Source organism: Salmo salar, chromosome 16 (genome assembly GCF_965601325.2).
Source record: "Salmo salar chromosome 16, fSalSal1, whole genome shotgun sequence".
In the NCBI taxonomy this organism is placed as follows: Eukaryota; Metazoa; Chordata; class Actinopteri; order Salmoniformes; family Salmonidae; genus Salmo; species Salmo salar.
This window is the reverse complement of record NC_138306.1, coordinates 64,994,840-65,015,695: the sequence shown is the minus strand read 5'-3', so window position 1 is coordinate 65,015,695 and position 20,856 is coordinate 64,994,840. Positions and strand designations below refer to the sequence as shown.

General features: G+C 42.8%; 1 protein-coding gene across 6 annotated transcripts in view; it reads right to left on the bottom strand.

Moving 5' to 3' along the window:
- LOC106574308 (B-cell CLL/lymphoma 9 protein) overlaps positions 1-20,856 on the bottom strand; it is a 100,792-nt gene that overhangs the window by 24,335 nt on the left and 55,601 nt on the right. For 2 of the 6 annotated variants that reach the window (XM_045697572.2, XM_045697573.2), the window contains exons 1-3: positions 12,918-13,326; positions 10,241-10,434; positions 1,841-1,918 (exon numbers count right to left, since the gene is read on the bottom strand). The gene's annotated coding sequence lies outside the window, so the exon portion shown is untranslated. Of the gene's footprint in view, positions 1-1,840; positions 1,919-10,240; positions 10,435-12,917; positions 13,327-20,856 lie in introns of those variants that run through there. The other 4 variants (XM_045697574.2, XM_014150124.3, XM_045697569.2 and 1 more) reach the window with 4 other exon arrangements.

Here is a 20,856-nt window from a genome sequence, read left to right as displayed (position 1 = left end):
TAGCCTCCCTCTCTCCCCCTCCCCCTCTCTGTGTTGGGTCTGTGCTTGGCTGCCTGCAGGGACAAAGGCTCACACACACATGCAAACGAAGCCTGGCCAAAATCTCAGGATTAAAGACCGGCGGTCCCACCAGACACAAACCTGAGCACACACACACACACACACACACACACACACACACACACACAACAGAACAAACGCGTACAAATGTACACACACAATAACAATGTATGACCAAAGAGTAGAAGAGTGCTAAACATGGAACAAAATGGGTCAGATTCAGATTCAAGACAATCCTGGGTGGGTTCTTCTTCTTCACACAGACAAGGCAAAGTCATTCTGCAAAGCCTCAGTCAGTCTGTTTTCTGCCCTCCTTTTCCAACCTCCTTCCCGTTCCGTCTGTCTACTCTAGGCGGAAACCTTGGATTTCAGCTGATTTTACATCTGTAATGCTCACATTTCAATAGAGGCCAGGGACATTAACTGGTTGGATGCAAAAAAAAAAATTAAAAGTAGGGTGGACATACATTATGATCCCCTTCCAAAGACAAGCTAACATCACACCAAACCGTTTCACTGGCTAACGGTTGCTGTCAGTCTTGACAAATGTCATCGGTGTCACCTCCAGTCCCGGTGAACTTTAAAACCACAGTTTGCGCGCAAGGAGCTTGACACATACATGACACGCCCTCGGGAGGATGACGCAATCTTACGCTCCTCTGGCCAGGCTCAGTGTGTGCGTAGTGTATGCATGTATGTATGTAAATAAAGGTTGCTCGCGGTCATTAACCGCTGGATCTACGATGAGACTGAAAACACTTCGCTCAGAATGAGTCAGACATGAAAGCTAGAGAAGGCTACGGCTACTCAAGAGTCTAAAACATCCTTTTTTAGATCGAAATTAGCATATTTTAAAATGTTTCACCAAGCCCAAAATGATAATAATGGTGATTTGGGACTTTAAGAGCAGCCAATGCTATAATGCACCGCTAACTGATAGTCTGTTTCCACTAGCATTGCTAACATGCTCCAAAAATGCTAGCCAGGAGATTCTGGCCATTGCTAAATAACCAATGGTTTGGATGAAATGACAACTGCCTATGTAAGATGAAAATAAGCTAAAACGTATTTTAAAGCCAACTATCCCTTAACTCAAGGGGAGTATTACATACTCTGGGTAAAAATAATACTCAGACTTGGTTCAAGGAAGAAGGAGAATAAGGAGGCTTTACTTCTGAACATACAGTTCTTTGTTGACAATTTACTTCTAGGAAATTGATTATTGTTGACGTCAGGGACTCATTCCAGGGAACCGCTGTTCTGTGGACAGGCAACTACATCTTGTTTTGAAATCACCATCCTCAAAACGAAGTCCTTGTATTACTTTCAGAGGACGCCCAAGTCCAAGCGCATGCCTTGGAAAGAATGAGGCTTAACTCTGAGATCTTGTGATCTCTATTTTGCGTTCTAATCTAGATACCCAGAAATCCGCAGGCGCCTTTGAGCCAATGTCACAGAGAGAGGCCTAGGCAAATGTTCATCTGAGCCACTGACCGACCGACTGACTGAGCTAACTACAGGGAGTAAGGTACATTGTACTGCCTCTAGGGTTTGTGCCTCATGGACAAAGATGGAGGAAAACTGGATGTGCTCTCCCTACCAACCACATACTCTCTACCTCTCCTCTCATCCAACCTGTGCTGCTCACCCTCCTCTCCATTCCCTCCATCCCCCAGCTCTTGCTTCACCAGGCTAATGCTCACCCCCTCCTCAACCCCCTGCAGTCAAGCGGCTTGTCTGTGTGTGTGTGTGTGTGTGTGTGTGTGTGTGTAGCACTCACCATATCCCTCTGTGTCACGATATAGCCGTGGCCATGTCTGCATTGCAATGGGCCGCGCTCGTCAAATCCCCAGCGCTGCTGGAGACAAAGAGAGAGACATCACTCACCAAATCACAACACCACACTGTCCAACATGGCTGGCACGCACACACAGGCTTAGCAGACAGAGCTGCGGGTAGGCACTTGAGCGGCACCCCTTTTCGCGATACAATGCAACTTTGGTTTAGCAGTACATAACAGCGGCACTTAGACAGCTAGTGGTTCAGTATAGCAGGAATGAGGCCTATTTACATGTACAAATATACATGATTAGGAATAGCATGAAGGAAAAGCATTCAAAATGTAATTTCAACCATTACATGTCAACATCATATCTTTACCACATAACGTGCAAACAGAACACCTCCACCGGACATTCTAATTGGTTTGTTAATTACATTTCCTATTAGGTCCACCCGCTCACAGCAGCAATTTAAAAAAAGAGATTTATTGAAATTAACCCTAAACGCATATCAAACTGTACCATGAGGAGAGTGAAGAGAGCAAAGTGGAACTGAAGTTGTCATGTGATGTAGCCCTGTTCTGAACATGATGCTGTTCTGAACATGATGGAGCGATGCCCATGTCAGATTATGTAATCCCCACTCTCTCCCACACACACGCTGGTGTGGACAAGAGTGTGTGTGTGTGTGTGGACAAAAGTAGTGTGGCAGTTCAGCGTTCACCTTTCAGTGGGTGAGCTAATCTGCTTACAGTGGCTGGGGCCAGGGCCAAAATCTCATCAGCACCGCCAAAGACGATCATCCGGAGCAGGTCAGCCCTAGCACCAGCACACTCACTTAATTCCTCTAAATCTGCACACGGTGTGTGTGTGTGTAAGCCACATCTTCGTGCTTGCATTTAGTACATCTGTGAAGAGGTGCGAGAGTGTTTGTGTACGTCTCCACAACGTGTGTGAGGGTCTGAGGCATGCGTATGCCTTGTCTGTGTCCTAACAAGCAATCCTGCACCACCATCAGTCTGATGCCAAGGAGTAGCAGCCAGACACAAACTAACTTGGAAACCAAAATGAAACAACAGTGTACCAAGCAGGCATACTTAAGCTCAGCTCAAGTATGAAAGCCCTTGACCCAGGTCTGCTGTCCCTGGTTCTGGGTAAGAGATCCTGATTGGCCCTAACACTGTCGGGGTCAGCTCATCACACAGTTAATAGGTCACAATATCTGCAGCCAATCACAGTTCTAAGACAATCTACCAACAGCGCTGAATGAAAAAATTCAATTAAAAAAAAGGTCCACAAAGCAGCAAGACGATCACAGAAAGCTATACCCAAACCATAGCCAAACGTTTCCTACTGTGCAGGTAAGAAATATAATTTGATGCAAATCAAAATGAATAGTCGGAAAGGATTGAGAAGGCGGCTGTGTTTCTTAGGAGCGAGAGGGAGAGCGAGAGACCGTATCGATAGAATAATATAATTGATGTGCAGATGGGGAAAGAGAAAACATTAAAACGCAGAGAGCTGATGCACCACTCACAGCCCCATCGATGTGTGTGTACGTACATACGTTGAGTGTACGAGCATGTGTGCTTATGAGTGTGTGTGTGTGTTTCTAGTGTAGCGGGCTATCAGACATCCCAGTCACAGGGGCTGCATTACGGCTTGACTGCGGCAGAGCAGGGGGGCAGAGAGGAGGGGTTGTCACTGCATCGCTCATACATAATGAGAGGAGCATGATCAGCAGATGTGCCTCCCCTCAGCAGACCCAACACACACACACAGACGTATCATAACTGAGATACTCAAACCTAACTCAGTAAACTGATTGCTGTCCAAGCCCTACACAAGACTCACACACAGGAACACAGCTCACTAAACAGATTAAGCTACTGACAAACCAAAGCCCACTAAACCTATTACCAACGAAGACCCTACAAATACCCCTCAACAGACAAGCAGACCCACAACAAACATTTTACCAACAAATCCAGTGGTAAACATAACCCTGTGCAACACCCCTCTGAGACGGGGCTGTGACAATACCAGTATTGTGGTATTTTTTTCCATCACCAATTGTTTTTATTATTTTACACAAAGTAGACCAAACTCTTTGGTCCTTTAAAAACCTGCAGCATATAAAATATTGGGTGCTATAGCTTGGATGACAACATCAGGGCTGTTTTCCTAAAGAAGTTAAAACCATGTGTTTCCTTGCCACAATACTAACGAGAAGTCCTGGCTTTACTCTGTATTACAGCCAAATAGTTTTGACCTTGACTTAGGCCTGAACTAGCCTGGTCCCCAGATCTGTTTGTGCTGTTGCCTACTCCCTTGTCATTCAGGGACACAAACAGGTGAGGGTCAAAAAAGGGGACCAAAAATCTTTGCACAGAAAATCTGAGTAAACAGCAAGAAAATGTTCCTATTTTAAGAGTGTGGTTGTCATAATACCAACATTTTACTAAAGATGTGTTACACTTTAGTCATTTAGCAGATGCTCTTATCCAGAGCGACTTACAGTATTTTATCTTTAATTAACTAGGCAAGTCAGTTAAGAACAAATTCTTATTTTCAATGACAGCCTTCCGGGGAACAGTGGATTAACTGCCTTGTCCAGGGGCTGAAGTACAGATTTTTATTTGTCAGCTCGGGGATTCGATCTAGCAACCTTTCGGTTACTGGCCCAACACTCTAACCGCTAGGCTACCTGCCGCAGTCTTTATAATCGTTTTATTTATTTTTTCATACTACCCGCAAAATATCACGATTCCGAAATGCATAATGATCTGCATTTTCATATCGGCAGTAAGGGGAAACACACTCGGCCTATATGAAACCATCTTTAACCTACTCTTCAGGCAACTTTACACACTCACCCACCCACCCACACCTTCTCACTTACTTGCAGCCCGTGAGTAGTTTAAAAGGGGCTCGCAACAAGGTTTATAAAATTATCTAAAAACGGCCTGCTTGTTCTTAAATGCGAAGTGAAAAGATACAGATCCACTTCACTCGCACTGTGAGCCGTTCCAATATTTAAACATTGTAACAACAGAAACCGCACCACGCCATCACGGCTAAATAAACATTTTAAACTGATGGAGATGGGCAGAAAGAACGGCCGGAGACAAGCAGCTGAGTCGGCTAATGGCTGGTTAGGAGATGCGGCTGACTGCTCACAGCTGTCACAGCTGATACTGGATGAAGCGTTCTGATATGACATTTCTGACATCACGCTCTGAACTCCGATATTCTATTTGTAGGACACGAAGGGATGCATTCTGTGCGGTCATTCATTTAGAGAGAGAAGGTAGTGATCACACAGGGAGAAGATCTGTTTGCACCTCTTTTATAGCTCAATGGGCGATACACTCTGCGCCCCCCACAGGATTTTTATTTTACAAATCTACACGATTCGCGTGGATGACCGATTTTGAGATCAAAACGGCAAATATCGCCTTAAAGTGACGAGTTCGCATCCCTGTCTACGGCAGTGGCATTCAGAGGCTGCGTGACAGCGAATCCTAGTCAGACTGATCTGTTTGTTCTTACAGGCGAAATTAAACGTATCCACTTCGCTCACGCTCTGAGCCGCTCCAATAATTAAAACAAAATGTAACAGAAACCCCAACACTGTCTGCACACCCCAGCTTGCCAACACGGCTAAATACCATTTTCAAACTGACAGAGATACACAGAAGGAACGGACGGGGAGAAGTGGCTGAGTTGGCTAATGGCTGGTTAGGGGGATGTGGCTGGCTGCTCACAGCTGTCACACCTGATATTGGATGAAGCGTCTGATATCACGCTCTGAACTCTGATATTCTATTTGTAGGACGCGTAGGGATGCCATCTGTGCTCAGCCATTAATTTCGATATGAGAACATACACCACTATTTAGTGATCACACAGGGAGAAGATCTGTTTGCGCCTCTCTTTTATAGCTCAACGTGTGACACACTGCGTCTGTGCACTTTTCGTCAGACTGACGCCTCAATCACACCTACAGCATCCCTGCATTTTGGTACACCAGAAAGACATTCATTTCCAATGGACTGCTGCGTTTGTCTTGCAGCATTGCGTCGCAGAGGCAGTTGTAGTACGTTCAGTGTGGCGCGTACACTGGATTAATTGAACATAAGCCTCAAACTGTATGCGTAGACGGCTTGACAGAAATGGTAGAAGCTGAATGTTGAACTTTTGTTGCACACACATGCAGAGGCTAATGCCTCGTACCATTTCGCGTAAAGACACTGTCTGTGTGATAGAGGCGTTGTAGACGGGTTAGCGGACCACTTCACGTGTCTTGTTTTGAGGCGTTGACTGATTTCATGTCAATGCTAATATGGCTAAAACTCCCTGGCTAGCTAACCAACAATTGTAACAACGTATGACAGACAAGTGCTCATTGATCAAATGTATTCGTTTTCAATAAACATTGGAGACGAAATATAGTTTACATGTTGTCAACAATCTATGCCAACCCATTCTGTTTTGCCCCATAGTTGTGCCAACGTCGGTTTTGTTGCTAAACAACCAACAAGTCAATAGCAAATAACCCCTGATTGGTACTTAATTAAACTGGTCAATGGCTCTACATGAATCTCATTTCCATGTTCTCATGTCACACTGTTCACTCAATAGGCCTATGTGGCTAAGCGGTTAAAACGCAAGTACGACATTTACCACTTTGAGCAGTCTAACAGTTTGCGACTCACCAATCGCCAAAACCCAGGCTCTTGCTCAATGGTCTAACAAATGATTTAAAGAAATCATTGTAGCCTTGCCTTCAACTGCAATGATTGGATAAGCCTTGACAGGTAAATATAAGCTCATAGGACAGGGATTTCAGTTGTCATTTCGGAAATTTCAGTTCTGTCATTTCAGTATTCATAGTGCAGGAAGTTCAGCTCTGTCATTTCAGTGCAGGAAATATAAAAACAGGTCAAAGAGCGTCTCTAGACCGCATAGAGAAGCTTGGTCTAAAAAGTCCTGTTCATTTACCACAAAGGCTGTTCTATTGGTCGTGGCTTTCTCCACTGCCAGTCTGTTTCACCCTGCCACCACTTTTGGAATGGGTTTGTGGGCACAGACACACGCAGCCAAACGGTTGGCGACACGGTGTCAGACCATCAGCTGGTGACGTGAGTGACGCGCATTGGCATGGACACACCAGACACACAAGAGCAGGAGAACTCACAGTGGTGACGAGAGGTTGTGCTTACAATACCGCTGAACAATGCTTATGTTCCTATCATAACACCAGGACCATTTTATCTACGGGTGGTGAAAACCTGTGCCCCCCCAATATCAAACTGTGTTTAGCTAGAACAAGCACGACGCAGGAACAGGATCCTTTGCCAGTGAGAGACAGTTCAAAAAAGCAGCCCATTTAATGTCCTGGCAGGCCTCAGCTCTTCTTGGCACGCTGGCACTGTGACACAACCTGGCACTGTAACACAACCTGGCCTTGGCATCGGGAAGAAACCATTGGCAATACATTGCCACTCCAGAACTCACTGCGCTTGGCAAAGCCTCGCCATTACACTCATATAGCATAAGGTTACAATGTCTTGCCAATGCTTAACCAGCCATATTACAGAGTGAAAGGGAAAAGGAAAAATGTGCCTTGTTAGCAGAAGGGATTATTTGGGATAGAAAGGGGGGAATGGAGGACAGAAATCCCAGAGTTCTCCTGTTTCAGTGGAGGACGCCAAATGCACCCCTCCCCCAACCGCCAGTAAAGCGTTTCAAATCAGCACACCCTACATTTTTCAACTCAGGGAGGGATAAGGTATCCGTTGACCTGGCAACCTTCATATTCACATCAGGAGCCCATGGGCTGAATTTAAAAGATTCCACTACAAGGAACTGAGCTATACTCAGTAGCTACTGGCCAATCAGAGAGAATGTTTCCATTTTCAGGGGGTGCCACAAACCAATCACAGAAAGCCATTCCCCTCACTGGGGGTACCACTAGCCAATCACAGAAGGTAGGGGTGTAACGGTTCACCAAACCCACGGTTCGCTACATATTGCGGTTACTGTGGTTCATATTTATTTAAGTGTTGGTATTTCTGATAGTGAAATAACAAAAACAACACTAAAATAAAGTGCAATATGCGTGTGAAATCAATACATAAACATGGCTCAGGCATTGTATAGGCCTACGCTATAATATTTTTCTTACAAAGAGAAAGATGCGCACTTGTGTGACTCGAATAGAGGGGGCATGTCTGTAGCGCGGTAATTCTCATCTCCCACTCTGGGGTAATGTGATGGGCTGTCACTGTTAAGTAGCTCTCTGTAGCCCTGGAGGTCCATCCATCTGCATTAAGCGCAACACACGGTGCATCGGCCAAATCATTGACAACTTTGGCTTTGGCTTGCTTATATAGAGCAGGTAGTACCCATTTGCTGAAATGGGTGCGAGAGGGAAGTTCATAACGTGGCTTGAGCACTTTAACAAGGTGCTGAAACCCCCTATTCTCAACCACCGAGAATGGCCGCGGCTATATACAACTAGCGCTCTTGTCATTTCTTTGGCCTGGTCAGAATCAGCAGCAAAGGGCAACGTGAATACAGATGGGAGACGAAGTTGTGTTGTTGTTTCCTTGCGTTTCCATCTTGTTCCGGTGGTAGGAATACTGGGGTGATTTCACCGTAAATGTGAAGCCTCAACATGTTTGAGGTGCTGGCAGCTACATAAGCCATTCTCATTGAGCAGTGGCGACACACTTAACGTTTTATCCCCAAATCTATGTCCATCGCCGTTATTATCTACTGGGAAGCCAAAATATTCCCAAACTAGAGATTTAAACGATGATGGAGGATCCTCCTGGTTGCGACAGTTCATTTAGAGGTTATGTGACAGTACCGGAAAACTGAGCCACTGCGAAACCCTACAATTTCAGATTACACAGAGGAGAGAGCGAGAGAGACGACAGAGAGAGATGGCTGATAAGAATTCACATTATGCAGTGGAGGGAGAAGTAAAAAGAGAACGTTCCATTTCTCCAATGGGGTTTTGAGGAACAGTAACTAACCGTGCAAGATTAAAAAGAGGCCCATTTATTAGAGCCATAGCCTGTGGCAGCTGTGGCAGTGACAGATGGCCCAGTGCACTATGGGAGAGTAGGTGGGTCACAATCAGGTCAGTTGGGCACTGGTGGAAAGGGCAGCAACACCCACACACTGCACATGAGTGGAGAGGGAGAGACTGCACATCACCAGGGTCATGTTCATTAGGCATTAAATAGCAGAAAACAGACCAATACTGGGTTTGTCCAATTGATAAATGTTTGAAAACATGAACATGACCCAACATGGCCTACTCTTACGAAAACATACAGACTGCTCACAACAGTCTAACACCAACAACCGTATGCGCAGAATGTTACCAAACACAATAAACCAGAATATAACACCCTCCAATACCCTATACACACACACCTGAGCCAAAGTTGCTGGAACTGTGCTAGGAAGGACAGTGTGAACAGAAACATTTTACCCAGTACGGTTTTGATGAGCATGTTAGTGTCGCCCCAAATTTACATCAACAACAATCTAAACTGAAGCATTAGCCTATTTTTAGAGCCAGCAGTAAGTCATGACCATGTGACTGGACAAAGAAAAAAAAAACTATGGGTCCCAATTAAAGGACATAACTAGACTACTACCCAGCCTTGGAAACAACGCATACACCACACAGTCTCCTGTACATACGAGCACACACACCATTTCCTGTCTGTCAGCCTGTGTGTTCCTACATCGGAGGCCACTAGTGGGTGTGTAGGTCATGGGCTGTGATTACAGGATGGTGTGCTGGGCTGTTTCATGCCATGTGTATGTGCCCGCCCTCAGATCTGCCCAGGCTGGCGTCACACACTGTGTGTGTCTGTGTGTCTTGGCAGGGCCTGAGATAACCCCTGCTGCACAGCATAGTGTTCCAGAAACAGGGTGCACTGTCCTCTACCCAGGGCCTGAACTCTACCCAGCCCCCCCCCCCCCCCCCCACACACAAACACGTGTCTGAAATTTATGGAGTAAACCATCACTTCAAGATTTCCCTGTTACTGCTCTTTGAGTTATTTAAGTTTAGACTCTTAGATCCCATGCACAAATAGACAATCACGCAACATAAGCAGTCAGATGTCATGTGAAGAGTTGATATCTGTTGTCATAGACAAAATAATAAACCATTTGATTAACCGTATTGTAGTCCGTGATACGCGTTGTGCCTAACCTTCCTAATTATTGAATAGAATTGACACATACACCAACCAGCACAAAAACATTTACACATCATACCACCTGCCTGTAAAGTCCAAACCACAACAGTGACAAAGTAACACGGAGGCTACCTATATGCGCATCTGTGTGCGTGTAATGTTCCTTACCTTAAATGACCCCAGGTCTCAGAGACCCCGGCTACTCCTCACGAGGGGAGCCTATCCCAGGGTTCCCTTTGACCTTGGTCCGGCAGACAAAGCAAGCTGACTGGCTTAGCGTCGGCCCCGGAGTCACAACTGTCGCAGAGCCTCAAATCCCAGCACTCCCTCTCAGCAGAAGATCACAGTGCCCATTCACAAACCTGCAGAGAGAAAAAGACAACCATCAGGGGTGAATTTAGGGTCTTTAAAACGCTCTGAAAAATCGCATATAGAAATAGAACAAATCCAGTTGACGCGATCCCTTATTCCATCTGAGAGACAATCATTTTGGTTCTGCACAATACATTCCCTCTACGAACGTTCCGTAACATTTCATCCTCCTAAACAGGCCTCAATCGCCAAAGAAGACCTAAAACACGCTTAGGTTTTGGGTGAGGAAAATGATTATTAACAGACCACAGATGTTTACATCTCATTCATATCAAGCCTCTTTAAAAAGTAACAATCGCTACATTCAAAGCCTGGTTGAAAAACAGTGTCTGGCTTTTTGGGGTTTTGAGGGCAATGTCTTAGAGAAGAAGAATTAAAACAGGAAGAGGGTAGTCACAGTCTGGCCCAAATCAAACTTCTTTGATTTTGATTTTAGATAGATTGTGTTTCTTCTTTCTCTGGCTGCAACAGGGGACATGCAATTTAGCAATTATACATTTAACAACTACGATGCACAAGGGAAAAGATATATAGAAAAAGTGTCACTTGTATCATGTGTACATGTTACATCCCACATATACCAAGCCAATGCATACAACCATCACATATACAAAGGCAATGGAACCACATGGCAGATTCTACACACAGTGCAAAGGGAATAGATAGCAGACAACCTACATATCCACAGCATTTGTGTAACGCACATCAGCTTTGACATTAGGTTAGATGCCCAGGTTTTAAGCCCCTCCACAGCAGAAACACTACAGGACAGCTAAGATGAAATAACATTTGATCCAAGAGGACATCTAGGAAATAACATTACCCTAGCCTGGTATGCATCAGCTTTTAGGCCTTAATTATCATCTCAATGCTCAGATCCATAGTTGAAACCAAAGCAAAGCAGCCACCCCACCTCTATTTTGGTAAAAAGCTAAGATTGGCCTGGAGAAAAGTAAACACTCTCAAATTCATAGACAGAGCTATGAATGAAACCCTGACCATGATATCAAAACTATAGTTTTAACCATGTTTTGAGGCTGTACAGTGTTTGTTTACAAACATTGGAGTAAAAAAATTATTATATTGCGTTCTGATGTGGTAAGACACTTGAACTAAGCTCATGCGGCATTTATAAGCTATATTCCTCAAGAATCAATGGGTATATATATCATTCATTTATAAGTCCAAACATGCATGTAGCAACTAACGACTCTAGCTTTAACCTACTGTACTGCAGCAGATTTATTTCCCATGCTGGCAAAATTAGCGTTATACGGCTTCATCAGCTATTCTTACCAGTATCATTTGCCATGGCATCATTCACATCTTCTATATGAATAGTCTACAACACTAAAAATAACCTTCTGGCAAATATTGATTATGCCCAGACAGTCGTGAGCAGAGTGAATAGGCCAACATTTTGGTTATCTAACTAACCTACCATACAAGCAGGAGCCACAACCAGGTGGACACAGGACATGACGCAGTATTCTCTATGGCCAGAACAGGTAGACAGTCCTTGCGCAAGAAACAAATGGGCTAGTTAAACATAAATACCATGTATAAAACTACAACGGGGTGGTGATGCAAGTTTCCAACTAATTGATACACCTATTATGAATACTATAAAAACGTATAACTCAACATTTTCCAGTACCTCCAATCCAGTGTTTACATATGCAAAGGAGTTTGGGCTACATTAATTTCAGAATATGTTGCAACGTCCCATTCCAAATTGAGTCGGATACCATGAATGGAAAAATAACTGTACCCTCTCGTAGCTTTTTGTGTTGGTCAGAAAGTTACAAAACATCTCCTTTCACGCTTGTCTTAACAAGCGGCTCAAACCCATTTTTGATTTTATTTAACTAGGCAAGTCACTGCAACATTGTAACACTTCTGTAGCACGAAATGTAAATATAGATTTTGCTTATTCGACCATGGCTGCTCGAGCCTTCCACTAGAAAACGTCGGGGTGGATCACAGAATGGGACAAAAAGCTTCAGGTCAAGTCGGCGAATCACGATCAACATTGCAGGATACATTTGTTGCTTACTGCTTTGCAATGATTTCACCATGTGTAGACCTGAATAAGTGCACTGATTTAAGTTTTCCGAAAGGCAGAATTGGTTAGTATTAGTGGGAAAACGATAAACAAGTAATCGGTAAAGTAAGTAACCCCAACAAATGCATTACGAAAATAGAAAGCAGCAGCATGTGTGTTGCAATGGACAAATACCCATCTACACACATGCATAGGGTAAAATTAGCACTAGGGACAACTTTGAAGCGATATATTGAAATAGCAAATTGAAGTCTAATGTTTAAAGGTGTAACGTTAACTTCAGAGAATAAGGGTCTGACTTCCCAACGGAGTAGGGCCAAGTATGTTTACAGCTGAAAAACGGGCATGGGATAAAAATGCTATCTAGCTTGGTTAGGTAACGTTAGATGTAAAGGGAAACCCTCTTACCCATTGTGTCTGACACAACATCCTTCATTATTGAACACGATATCACATATGTATACAGAGCTCCACGAGTCCCATCTTTCTTCGGTGAGGACAAATTATTCCATACACAAATAGACTTTCACCAATAATTATCCTCGAGGAAAGTAAACCATTTTCAAAAGAGGTTAGGCCTACGCGAAAGACGAGGTTAAAATGTTATTTTCCACGACAAACAAGAACAGTAGAATACTTCCAGATTTTGCACAAATAAATCTCAACTCCTGGCTATTATACTCCAAGCGATAACAAGGGCTTCTCCAAGACGTTCCAAACTTGTGCAGCTTTTTTTCTCTCAAATGAGTTGTTCCTGTTTCGCCAAAGTTTGGGGGAGGGGTGCTTGTCAAGCAAGCTGAAAACCCCAGCCAGTTTAGAACACAGACAAAACTCACAGAGAAGTGAGAGCGAAGTCGATCCGTTATAGCCTACTAGGAACGACAGTGTAAAGATAATAACCGAATAACCAATTGCAAGACTAGGATAACCATAAAATATCCTATGCATTTTGCATTTGGGAAATTTTAATTTTGGCCTGTTAGGCTGGACAGTAAATAGCAGTGGTGTAAAAATACTATACAATATTTTTACACCACTTAAGTCGTTTTTGGTGTATCTGTACTTTACTATTCATATTTTTGACAACTTTTACTTCACTTCATTCCTAAAGATGTACATTTTACTCCATACATTTTTCCTGACACCCAAAATTACTTCTTACATTTTGAATGCTTAGCAAGGACAGGAAAATGGTTCAATAGAGCTCCACAGTGGAGGTGTCATAATACCCATAAAACCTAGCAGTCAAACTGGGAAATGGTTCCAATCGTTTTTCCACCATTCATTTTTCCCATAGGGGATTTTTGAAACACTTTAAATAAGGGCTGTTTCGTGTAGGCTTGCCCTGGCATGATGTTTTGACAACCATGTAAATCTCTCTCGGACAAGGTGACTTTTATCAATATGCTCGGCTCTATTTACTCTCAGATTAGATAGTTAACCCAGAGATTCTTACCTTTACCTCGATTCAGCAGTCTCATTCAGATCATCATGGCATTTGTAGTTCTTTATGATAGCCACATTAGCAGCCAAATAGCATTTAATTTTTGGTGGGTAAATACAGGCGAATATATTGATAAAAGTCACCTTGTCCTAGAGAGATTTACACATTTATCAAAATGTCACGCCAGGGTAAGCCTACACGAAGCACAGCCCTTACTGGGGCGGCAGGTAGCCTAGTGATTAGAGCGTTGGGCCAGTAACTAAAAAATCTGTCATTCTGCTCCTGAACAAGCTGTCATTGAAAATAAGAATTTGTTCTTAACTGACTTGCCTACAAAAAATAAAGGTAAAAAATAGTGTTTCTAAAATCCAGAACATTTCCTTGTTTGACTGCTAGGTTTTAAAGGTATTATGACTCATACTGTGGTACTCTATACACACACTTATCAAGAGAACATCCCTGGTATGCCTCTGATCTGGCGGACTCACTAAACACACATGCTTAATTTGTAAATTATGTCTGAGAGTTGGAGTGTGCCCCTGGCAATCCCCCCTCCAAAAAAAAGAATGGTGCTGGCTGGTTTGCTTAAGGATCCGCCCCTTTTAAAAAAAATGTTTGCCTAAAATGACATATCCAAATCTAACTGCCTGTAGCTCAGGCCCTAAAGCAAGGATATGCATGTTCTTGGTACCATTTGAAAGGAAACACTTTGAAGTTTGTGGAAATGTGAAAGGAATGTAGGAGAATATAACACAATAGATCTGGTAAAAGATAATGCAAAGAAAAAAACAACTGTTCTTTTGTATTTTTTTGTACCATCATCTTTGAAATGCAAGAGAAAGGCCATAATGTATTATTCCAGCCCAGGTGCAATTTAGATTTTGGCCACTAGATGGCAGCAGTGTATGTGCAAAGTTTTAGACTGATCCAATGAACCATTGTATTTCTATTCAAAATGTTGTATCAAGCCTGCCAAATGTGCCTAATTTGTTTATTAATAACTTTATGTTCAAAATTGTGCACTCTCCTCAAACAATAGCATGGTATTCTTTCACTGTAATAGCTACTGTAAATTGGACAATGCAGTTAGTTTAAACAAGAATTAAAGCTTTCTGCCAATATCAGATATGTCTATGTCCTGGGAAAGGTTCTTGTTACTTACAAACTCATGCTAACCACATTAGCCTATGTTAGCTCAACCGTCCTGTAGACGGGACACCGATCCGGAAGAAGTTTTTTGATATATGGAATTTGAAATTATTTATACTATTACTTTTGATACTTAAGTATATTTTAGCAATTACATTCACTTTTAATACTTAAATATATTTAAAACCAACTTTTACCTAAGTAGTAATTTTCAATTTTACTTGAGTCATTTTCTATTAAGGTTTCTTTACTTTTACTCATGTATGACAGTTGGGTACTTTTTACACCACTAGTAAGTTGGCCTATCTTTCCATATTTTCACAAGCTATTGGAGTAGGAGAAACAATGTTTTCATTAGTCTATAGTTCAGTAGGGCAGGCAATTGCCTCTATCCATATAATCATACCTATGTTTGAGTGCAAAGTAGGCTAATACAAGGGTGGAGGTGTAGCCATATGCATAAGCTATAAGCTTCATAAGCTATCATAATTGTCCAAATAGGTGACATGTCGATGCCATCAGGGTGACAAGGGCATAGCTTATTTGCTAATTTCATTAAAAAATTGCATTTAAAAAAAGAAGAGCAGTAGCCTATAAATCTTCCCCTACTTATGATTTCTGCATTGCTCCTCCTAACGAGGGTTGCTGGCATCAATATCTCAGGTTCCACCTACTGCCGATGTTCCCTTGAGCAAGTAACTTAACCCCCAAATTGCTCATTGGGCGCTGCACAGCGGCTGCCCTCTGCTCCAGCCTCTCCAATCTAATGTGTGTTTTTTTGTGTATGTGTGTATATATTAGGGGGGTTGGATAAAAGCAGAATACAAATTTCCACCTCGCGTGGACTAATTAATACAGTATATTTTGTCTTGTCTTGTTTCCTCTGCTACCCTCACTTTGAAAAATAGTTTAACCCTAATTCTTAATCAGATTCTAGGTAAAGTCTCTGTGCCATACTGTATGTGAACTGTCAGATCAATTGTAGTTGAAAGAGCCGTGCACCGCATGCCTGCACAGGAGACTATAGAAATTGAAAAAGCAGACACTTTCCTTATAGACTGACGTCTTTTTAGATGTGCTCAAAGGTTTGAACATCAAAGGTGTAGGTGTGTTCTCTTCAAACTGCACCTGGCTACTCCACCACCCCAACCCTTGATTCCCCCCACCCTTGCTCTTATCCACTTGTTCTTCTTTGAACAGTTTTATTTGATATGGGCCTACCTGGCAACTACTTTGCCCCTCCCCCATAGATTTAGGTAAGAGTCTGTTAAATGACAAGAAGTGAATGTGAAGGTATGTCCGTCATCTGTCTGTCTAACTGTCTGTGTCTTTATCAAATGTAGTAGACTATAGACATGAACAATCAACCTGGACAGATTCATATGATGGATCACTTAAACCCCTGGCATCTCAGGATGCTAGAAGTAGCCAACCTGGACTCAGGGGTAGACGTAACATAGTAAATGTAAAATGGCAACCCCAATTAGTATAATATGTTAAGTTTCGTATGGTATGTATTAATATGTGGATGTCCATCTTGCATTTTGTATGTAATGTTACAATTACAATTCATATTACATATTACGAATGTAGATTTGTACAATATGTTCCGAATTGCAATTCTTACAATATGTTATGAATTTGCGAAAACGTATGATATGTTACAAATTCCAATTTGAAGTAGCTAACGTTAGCTAGGTGACTAACACTAATCATAGCTAGGAGGCTAACGTTAGCTAGGCTAGGGGTTAGGAGTTAAGATTAGGAGTTAGGTTAAAGGGTTAGGGGAAGGGTTAGCTGACATGCTAAGTAGCTGCAAAGTAGCTAAAAAAAAGTAGTAAGTAAACTCAGCAAAAAAAGAAATGTCCTCTCACTGTCAACTGTGTTTATTTTCAGCAAACTTAGCATTTGTAAATATTTGTATGAACATAACAAGATTCAACAACTGAGACATAAACTGAACAAGTTCCACAGACATGTGACTAACAGAAATGGAATAATGTGTCCCTGAACAAAGGGGGGGTCAAAATCAAAGTAACAGTCAGTATCTGGTGTGGCCACCAGCTGCATTAAGTACTGCAGTGCATCTCCTCATCATGGACTGCACCAGATTTTCCAGTTCTTGCTGTGAGATGTTACCCCACTCTTCCACCAAGGCACCTGCAAGTTCCCAGACATTTATGGGGGGAATGGCCCCAGCCCTCACCTTCCGATCCAACAGGTCCCAGACGTGCTCAATGGGATTGAGATCCAGGCTCTTTGTTGGCCATGGCAGAACACTGACATTCCTGTCTTGCAGGAAATCACACAAAGACAGAGCAGTATGGCTGGTGGCATTGTCATGCTGGAGGGTCATCTCAGGATGAGCCTGCAGGAAGGGTACCACATGAGGGAGGAGGATGTCTTCCCTGTAATGCACAGCGTTGAGATTGCCTGCAATGACAACAAGCTCAGTCCGATGATGCTGTGACACACCGCCCCAGACCATGATGGACCCTCCACCTCCAAATCGATCCCGCTCCAGAGTACAGGCCTCGGTGTAACACTCATTCCTTCAACGATAAACAGAAATCCGACCATCACCCCTGGTGAGACAAAACCGCAAATCGTCTGTGAGGAGCACTTTTTGCCAGTCCTGTTTGGTCCAGCGACGGTGAGTTTGTGCCCAAAGGCAACGTTGTCTTATGCGTCTCACAGTACAGACATGGCAATTTATTGCCCTGGCCACATCTGCAGTCCTCCTGCCTCCTTACAGGATGCCTAAGGCACGTTCACGCAGATGAGCAGGGACCCTGGGCATCTTTCTTTTGGTGTTTTTCAGAGTCAGTAGAAAGGCCTCTTTTGTGTCCTAAGTTTTCATAACTGTGACCTTAATTGCCCACCGTCTGTAAGCTGTTAGTGTCTTAACGACCGTTCCACAGGTGCATGTTCATTAATTGTTTATGGTTCATTGAACAAGCATGGGAAACAGTGTTTAAACCCTTTACAATGAAGATATGTGAAGTTATTTGGATTTTTATGAATTATCTTTGAAAGACAGGGTTCTGAAAAAGGGACGTTTCTTTTTTTGCTGAGTTTAGTTGCAAAGTTTCTAAATAGCTAAAATGCTTAAGTTATCCGTGATGAGATTTGAACGTGCAACTTTTGGGTTGCTAGACGTTCACGTTATACGCACACCCATCTACCCTGACCAACGCCCCCTACTTTTGTTTTTGCCTTTAGTAACATTCTGTCCTATGTAACCATACCAAACAAAACATACCTTACTAATTTGATTGTCCCAGTTTTACATTTACTATGTTACGTCTAGTCTATGAGACCAGGCTGTACTAGCAGCCTCATACAGACTTCAGGATAGTTTACATCTTTTGTCACATTTGCATTTCCCTGTGTCCCTTACTGAGGACATACTATTGGCTGTACTCTATAGTATCCTCTGACCGTACTAGTCGGATCCCCTCAGATGTAGGATACAACACACTCACAAAACCAAAGAAAGAGAATGCCATCTCAGAGATACCAATTGCAATTTTTCACAATCACTTGCCTCTCTTAAAACACTCTTCCTTCAAATAGCTGAGCAAGAGTGATACAATGCAATAGGGATTCTTTGTATCAACACAATAGAATAGACACTAGGCAAATATTTATCTGTTCTATTTACACATAAAGATATAGTTCTTTATATTGGTTAGAAATAGCAGCGAATGATCAGAGAGACCTATCGCCATATATATGTTTCTTTATTCAATATGGAGACAAAGACAGTGAATGTTAGAAGGAGGAGAGGAAGCACTAGATTTTTGTCTGTTGTTCGTTCTGCTGCATACTAAGCGTGCAGCGGAGGGAGGGCTGGCAGACTCAAGGGATTAAAAGCGTTTGTTTACCATCTAATCCTTTGCATGAACCCACAGCACCACCACTACGCACCCAGCAGACTCCCGGATCCCAGAAAGAGCGGGGAGAGATAGAGAGAGAGAAAGAGAGAGAGATAAAACAACAACAATCTAAGTGAATACTCCGTTCTGGGGGAAAACAATTCCCTTAGAAGTTCCATGGCAATTGCTTTTACCATTTTACTCAGTTGATTCTTGTGCTGGAGCTCTTAGATAACAAGGGGGAGAAAAAAAGGCAATCCTTTTTACTCTTTGGAAGTGATATGAAAGATCGTCCCCTGCTGATAAAATGCCTGTTCCTCTACCCCCAGAGAGTACATGACAGACATGTTTCAGACATATACCATTTACTATATGGGCAAAAACAGAGACAGTTGTCAATGTTTGCATACTTGTATATATAATATGGTGCCTGACATCCCCAGTGTTACAGAGTTGTGTTCAACAGGGTACACCGTGGCAAATTTTTAGCATCGGAAAACATAACATTTCTTTCTTATTAGAACAAGTCCAGATAGTCCCTCCCTGTTTCCGTCTGTTTTCTTCCAATTAATGCCTAATGAACACGGCCCTGTTGTCTCCACAGAGTTAAATGTTTACGGCACACAGTGAGTAAAAACATCAGTTACATACGTTTTTCATGTTTAACACCTCAGAAAGTGGTGACATCTGGTAGCACGGAAAAGCAAAAACAAATCCCGGTTCACAGTGAGGCATGGGCTTTATTTCTATCCTGCTGTCTTGTGTTCCAGGTCTAAGTTGACTCTCTAAGTGAATGTATGTCATTGCCATAGGTTAAAAAAGAGACCAACGTATGTGGCTGCTTAGAACAGTGCAATATAGTGAAACAAAGGGATTTAGTGGTGCCCATAAAGATGTATGTTTTTATGAGAGCTGCTCAACTACTGTATATACAGTACCAGTCAAAAGTATTTGGACACACCTACTCATTCAAGGGTTTTTCTTTATTTGTAATATTTTCAACATTGTATAATAATAGTTAAATAACACATATGGAATCATGTAGTGATTTATATTTTAGATTATTCGAAGTTGCCACCCTTTGCCTTAATAACAGCTTTGCACACTCTTGGCATTCTCTCAAAGCTTCATGCTTTTCCAACAGTCCTGAAGGAGTTCCCATATATGCTGAGCACTTGTTGGTTTCTTTTCCTTCACTCTGCGGTCCAACTAATCCCAAACCATCTCAATTGGGTTGAGGGCGGGTGATTGTGGAGGCCAGGTCATCTGATCCAGCACTCCATCACTCTCCTTCTTGGTCAAATAGCCCTTACACAGCCTGCAGGTGTGTTTTGGGTCATTGTCCTGTTGAAAAACAAATGATAGTCCCACTAAGCCCAAACCAGATGGGATGGCGTATCGCTGCAGAATGCTATGGTAGCCATGCTGGTTAAGTGTGCCTTGAATCCTAAATAAATCACTGACAGTGTCACCAGCAAAGCACCCCCACACCATCACACCTCCTCCTCCATGCTTCACGCTGGGAACCACACAGGCGAAGATCATCCGTTCATCTACTTTGCGTCTCACAAAGACACAGCGGTTGGAGCCAAAAATCTCAAATTTGGACTCATCAGACCAAAGGACCGATTTCTACTGGTCTAATGTCCATTGCTCGTGTTTCTTGGCCCAAGCAAGTCTCTTATTCTTATTGGTGTCCTTTAGTAGTGGTTTATTTGCAGCAATTCGACCATGAAGGCCTGATTTACACAGTCTCCTCTGAGCAGCTGATGTTGAGATGTGTCTGTTACTTGAACTCTGTGAAGCATTTATTTGGGCTGCAATTTCTGAGGCTGGTAACTCTATTGTACTTATCCTCTGCAGCAGAGGTAACTCT